Below are 7,274 nucleotides of genomic sequence, written 5' to 3' on the forward strand. Positions count from 1 at the left end.
TAATCAGAAAAAGAGGTAATATAACGTACTTACTAATGTAAGTATTTTTATTTTTCTCCAAATAGAAAACATCCTGTGTGTTGATTTAATAGTTTAAGTTACTTGGGGGGCAGGAACAAAATGTGTGGTTTTGTCTAAAAAAACCTTTTTGAGGATAACTAAAATATTGGAGTATTTAGAGCTTGAATGTGAAAAACTGTAAATTAAACCTCATCAAAGCATTGAAGTAACTTATTTGGAAGGAAATAATTTGCATCTTGTTGTAGACATTCCTAGTGTCTAAAATCAGTATATAATGATGCTAAAATATCCTCTTTTAATTAAGAAATTTTGACATCTACTTTCTAATGTCTGGTAGAATATGCATACTCTCAAAAGAGTAAAGATTTGCATTGAATATAGTTCGATTTACTATTAAAGAAATCCGCTCGAGCTTTCTGGGAATGCAGAGCTGGTACTACAACTTTTGACCTTGCCTAACATCTTTCAGTGTTAAAATCCTTGATTTTAAATTTACTGGATTAAGGATTTTTCATTAAAATGTGAGTCTTTCTCCATTTTGTTTTATTTATGTCCAAGATTATTGAACTGAATGTCAAACTCTTTCTTTGAAAAATGTTCACTGGCAATATTTCTCCTTTCTGAGATGATAAGAAGTTTGAATTTATATTTTATATATATGAGAGATGGTCTTACTTGTCTGACCTCTTGTAATTGCTTTGGTATCTGGTATTTAACTCTGGAAATGTTGTCGTACAGCTGATGACTGTATGATTAAAACCCCAGGAACGAGCAGCATAACATTTCAAAGCCTTCCTGTGTGCAAATCTTCTCTCATCCACCCACTCACCTGTAGGCTAATTGTGGGCTGGGGTCCAGCCTGGTGCAGCAGTGCAGCAGAGCTGTGTGCAAGTGGCTGAGAGGTGAGGTCCTCCCTGTCTTCACCCTGACCTGGTTTAAAGCTGCAGCTCTTGCCCTTGGTCTTGCCTGAGCTGGGTGGAGGCATCCCTGAGCCTCCCACTTCTACATTCCTGACCCTGACCACCCCCCCAGCCTAGCTTCAGCTCATCCCCATCCCCGTGTCCCTGCCAGCCCATCCTGCAGCCGTGACCCAGCTCAGGCCCTGCTCTGCCCTTCCTGCTCAGGAGCCTTCGGAGCAGATCCCATGCTGGTGAGGTCCCTGCCCTGATGGCAACACTGTCACACTTGGCTCTCAGCTTCCTCCATTGAGCAGCTTCTCACAAGCATGCTGACCCCCAGTCAGAATTTTGATTCCTCCCATTTTCTTCTAGGACTGATTTTGCTAAATATTCCTTGGACAATTTTATTTCAGACTTGACGTCATGTGGGACAATGGGACAACATGCTGATGCATAAAATCACGTTAGATGTCCTTCTTCCTTCACTAATTCCCAGCTTGACCTGGCTCCTACAGAGATCAGTGTCCAAAGTCCTGATGGATTCAGTGGAGCAGGAAGAAAACTGTAGAATTTTTCTGGATGAGCACTGTGTGTATGAAGGGCATATGAAATCTAATAAGAATGTTTGATCACCTGAAAATTGTATTCTGAGAATTCTAGTAGTAATTTATTACCTGTATTTCAGCAAGGCTTACACAATACTTTTTTTTTCTATTAGCAATTTATAATCTTCTTCATTAGTAATATATCATGTGCATAATAAGTATTTATTACAGTTTCTCTCTGGGCTGAAATTATGTTTGAGAATGAAAATATAAATGATTTATTGACACAGAAGAATACTAATTACTGAAAAAATCCCTGGAAAATTGGGATAAGGCAGACCTTAATATTGAGATGTTTGCATTTCTGCTGCAAATAAATTTTCAACCTTAAGGTGTGCCTGTGAAGAATAAATATCACAATGTTATTCATAATAAATACTGAGAGAGCAAATGTGTCTAAGCAAAAAAAAATATATATAATAGATCTTTTGAAAGAATGAACTTGAGGTAAAATAAGTTGATTTTGTACTTGATGTGATAGAAAAACATTTTCTGTTGAAGAAGTTATTTGCTTGAAAGGCAGATGTTCTTAAATAAACCTTGTTTCCTCTTCCCCCATATCTTTATTCTATAATAATATAAATTTTCCTTTTAAATTGTGAATTATTTGCTACTTCTATTGTTATGGCTGCATCAATACTGAATAATATTATTCCTTATTTAGTAAACACTATTATTAATTACTATGGTCCTGTATTTTAGGCCCCCAATTTACAGTATAAATAATTTATAGAAACCAGCACGAAAAAGGGCAGACCTTTTCCAGATGGACAAATTGCCTCACTGCTGAATTTTTAGTGGTCAGATTCCCCAAATGTAACCAAACACACCAACAAATATCATAAATTCCCACACAGTGAACAAAGGAAGTTTCTTATCTCAAAATTATCCCATGCAACTCACCATGCCAAAGGATCCTGGAACTGTCCAGCAGGGAGTATGGATCAGAGGAACAAATCATGGAGGGCTGTAGGTGACTCAGGCTGAGGTACAGTATGATTTTACAGTATCGATGTTAAGGTGGAGCAAGCATATGATTCTAAGCACCACATCTATATTTTACCCAGTACCTGATAAAGTGTCTAAGAAAAGCAAAACCAGGAGATAATTTTGGAGTGCAGACAGGAAAACAGGGATTCTCTCTTCCTAGGCTAATACCTTAAATATTTGGCTGCTCAGACATTCTCATTGCGTCTCTATAGTTCAGAAATTTCCTGACCCGTACACTTCTCTCAGTTCAGCAGCAGAGATTCAAAATGAGAAGTGAAAGATATGTTAGATATGTTGCACAAAATGGCCTAGGATGAAGTGATATGTCATTCTTCTAGTTAAGGGTATTTCCCTTCTCCTGTGAGGATGAGCTATTCCACAGTCTGTGGAATACAAAAGACAACATCATCTCCTCCCCCATGAAAGAAAACAGTAGCTGCACTTTAGAAGGAATGTCAATTCTATCAGTGCCAAGTGTGCTAAAGAATGTTAGACTTGTGGATCTTGACCTTGTTTTTTGGTACAAATCAGCTGCTGACACTGCTCAGAGAGTGAGTGGGATGTGCAAACTGCCAAGTTTGAAGAAACAAACTGGCCACGTACAGAATTACAGTGCCTCCAAGCCGAAAAGTCCTCAGAACTCTGCATGTACATGCCTGCATTTGTCAGCATCTCACTTTATGAACTTTAACCTACTGTGAAATTCACCTTAATTTCATGAAAAAATAACAAATGCTAAGGTGAATTCTGATGATGCAAGATACCCGTCCATTTTCTTACTTACTTACGCAGGAAACAGAAGCTGGCTTGTTAAATAACACAGTTAATTTGATTTTTTTTTTAATATGTGAAAAATTCACAGATTTCCTGCTTCTTTTTTAAGCCATAGATATATATGCTGGCATTGAATGTTTCTACATGACATGCAGTCTAAAAATATGCTTTTTACTTCATATTTCATTGGGGGTTTTTTAAAGCAGGTTATTTTCATTTTGCTTTAAGTAGCATTGTATTTGTTTTAGCTAATAGCTCTTTGAAGTGCTCAGAACTGACTGCATGAAGATGACATCATTTCATGTTAGTTCAGGTCTGCATAAGGTGGCACTACTACCTGAAATTCTTGGCAGTGTTTTCTTGACCCAAGCATTGTCCCTTGCACTGTAAAAATAAAAAAAATCCCAACACCATGAGACAGCTGAAGACGGTTCTTTGAAAAAACACCCAGCTGGAAGAAGGAGATTTAAATATAGCTGTTTTTTTTTTTTTTTTCTGTTGGCTTCTTTTTCCCCAGGTTAATTATCTCAGATGACTTCCCTGAGGTAGTTCATTGCAAGGCCATATGACTTCATGTGCCTGCAGTTATGGGTGGAGAAATAATCACCCAGGAATGAGGGGGTGGTGGGATGACTCTTTGATGATTGAGCTAGCTTATGTCGTATTAAACTGGTTATGAAACTGCAGTGTAAAGCTCTACTCCATTTAAACATGATAGGGTCTTTCTCTATAATTTATAGAAATTCTCTGTAAGTTCTATAATTTACATAGTAGTAATGAGTAAAGACAGGAAAAGTAGGGGAAAGCAGTTAGATGAACATAGTTGCTACTAAAATGTTCCCACTATTACTTATTTCTGAATGGATTTTGGTAAATAAACATATATACATGAGGAGATGCAACAAAATGAAACTCAGGAGGACAAATACTTGTACACTTTTGATTTCTGTGACTTCATCAGAGCTTCTCATTCAAACTTAGACCTTTATTTTTTTTCCAGCAGGATACTTATGGAGGTAGTTACAGTCTCTTTTCATGAAGACCATTTTATTGGTATTGCCTGCTCTGTGCTTTGGAGAGTCAACAGGATGTGTTTAGCACCATGACATGTATTTGAACATCCCTCTGAGTCTACTTATTTTTATCTAAACAGTACAGGAGATTTCTTTACCAAAAAAAAAAAAAAAAATACAAGGCCTTACTCCTCCTCAAGGAGTTAAAAATAAGTGGTTTTGTTGCAAAATGAATATGTAAAATTATATACCTGTTTCACTGCATAGAATGTACAAAACCATCAAAAACTATCTCAGAAATGTTTTGTTTTTCTGTGTTCAGCCAAGTAGTCAGAATAATCTGAATGCTTTTGCTAATAAAATGCGTAGAACAAGTGAGAGCAAGAAGTATTTGCAAATGTTTATTTGAATGAGTAAGTCTGAGTCACTTGGATAACATTTGCAACCATTTTCCTTAAACAAATACAGAAAGAAGGAAAAAAAACAATAGTACAGGCAAATTTAAATCCCCACTGTTTTTAAGAAGGATTTGTTTGTGAATGTCCCTGTCATTAAGAACTTAGTCCAGATGTCTGTGTGTCCATCTTCAACTCTTTCCAATGTCCTTCCTCTGCTAATAAAAATTGCACTCATCCAGTACAGGAAAAATGCTATTTAATTAAGACAAATGAAGAATACACATAACAGTAAGATAAAAATTATTAAAAATGAACTATTCTTCTGAAACATGTTTATTCAATTTTGAATTTAAAAAAACCCAATGAGTAAAGTGACTGATGCTTTACATTCTTCCCTTTCCAGGTAGACCTGTCCTGGAGTATCAGGAATAGGAGATGCCTTCTAAGAGTTAGGCTAGGCTCCCTACTTCTGAAAAAGCTGCACTGAGTACAGCATATATGGACCATTTTTTGTGCCCACTAACTTTCCCCTTGGTTCTTAAAAGTATGTTTACATGGAAATGCAAGCGAAGTGGTAATGTTGAGCAGTTGATGCTGAGAATCCAATATCCCAAGAATATGTGATTCAGTAGTACATGTGAATAGGTGGAGCTGATTTTCCAGGTCAACTTGCACAAAAGAAATGCTGTTCATGTGTTTCGAGATGACTTTGAAATATAAAGCAAAGTGCATAATGGAGATTTGAGAGGTTAAGCTTTAAAAGAACATCTCTGCCCTGTAATTCTAGTGCAGATGCACACACTATAAACATAAGTGTATGTATTGTATGTATCATGCAGTGATCTTGTACTACTGAGCATTGTGTTCACTCCTGAGCAGTTAATTTCTGAAGGCCCCTGCCCAGTCAGCTGATCTGTTCTTTTTCTGTACTTGGTTTTGCTGTCACTTTCACATCGTGGTAAAAGATGAGGTGAATGAAATATATCTTTCCATGAATGCTTTCTAGGTTCTTCCCCTGACTGCAACTGCAGAAGCAATTGTTTGTGATTGCTTGAATAGGCATGATCTTTCCTTATCAATTCCTCATATAGCAGACTTTGTCATGCTGCGTCCTCTCAGCGTGCTGTGGAAAAATGATATGAACTTATTCATTCACAAACTGGAAACACTGCATATGCTATGCATTGAACTCACACTCCAGCGAGAAAAGATAATTTCAGTCAAGTTAAGGGCCTATCAATCACAATAATTCATGAGTCACATAAACCTGTATGATTCTTTTCAAGATTAATCCTTTACACTAAATTGAATTTTAGGAGAAAGAACCTGAAATAACCTATGTATTTCATATATACACCATTTTACTGCAAACCTGAAAATACCCATGTAGCTTACATTTTTTTACCACTTAAACCTATTTAATTAGGTCAAAAAACTATTAAGGTCAAGATCAGATATCTAAGTCACTGGGAACTCCCTGTCAACACATAAACAATCCATGCCAAAAATACCCTTCGTGCTTCACCAGAAAGGCACAGCTGGAGTTAATATAGCTTTCCCAGGCAAGCTTATAAGCATCAGGAATTACAGGGTGTAGCATCACGCTAAATATTTCCATTTTATGGACATGACATACATTAAGAGTCTTATGTTTTGGAATGTAAATACCACTGAAACTGGCAGCTGAGTTGAATCATCAAACAGGAGATCGTCTACAGTTGCAGAGAAACTGAGCCTATGCATGTCCTGCTTTGAGTATAATGTCATGCCAAGGGAAAGTGAGGGTGGAAGCATGGTGGAAGGATAAAAGGTGATAAACAAGTGGTTTCCTCACTTTTTGCCTCTCCATGTATATAGGCAAAATCTATTTCCTATCCTCTCAAAACAGTTCCCACATTTATCATGTTCATTCCTGATTTTCTAGATATTTCACCTAAGACCAATGTAGATTTTAAGGCACATTTACACTGAGCGCTTGCACAGATGTGAAATGATATGAAAATATATTTTTCAATTAATGGAGTAAAGTGGATTTGATATACCTCAAAATTATGTTATTTGCTGTAGATTTTTTTGTACAGCAAAAACATTTTTTTTTCTCCATTAAGTCAGTGACAGAGTAAAAAAGGCCTGGAGACAACAAATGGTTATTAATTCCAATGCACCCAGTGAAACTGAACAGGGTTTAGCATGGGGATTGTTAAGCTACAAAATGAGGGAGAGCATCTCCTCTAGCTGGCTGCAGCCAAGGTGCTTAGCAGAGCATGGAGAGAAGGTGAAAGAAAAGCAATGAAACATAAAGCATCAGGGAAGAATTGAGACAGGATGACATGACAGCAGGTAATGACTGGGAAGGGGAACGAAAGCAACGAAACAAATGATGTGTTTAAAGCATAAAATGAAGACAAGCAATGCTTCACATTCCCTGCTGACGGGCAATCCGTGTTTCATTAGGATACCTGGTATTTAACCGAGGGAGAGGGACTGGGGAGTGTGCAGTGTGGGACTGAGTTGGCAGGGAGGCTGCTAACAAGGTCGCCTAAGGGAGTGGGGACCCAGCTGTGAGCTCTGGAA

The sequence above is a fragment of the Molothrus ater genome, chromosome 1, assembly GCF_012460135.2.
Source record: "Molothrus ater isolate BHLD 08-10-18 breed brown headed cowbird chromosome 1, BPBGC_Mater_1.1, whole genome shotgun sequence".
NCBI lineage: Eukaryota > Metazoa > Chordata > Aves > Passeriformes > Icteridae > Molothrus > Molothrus ater.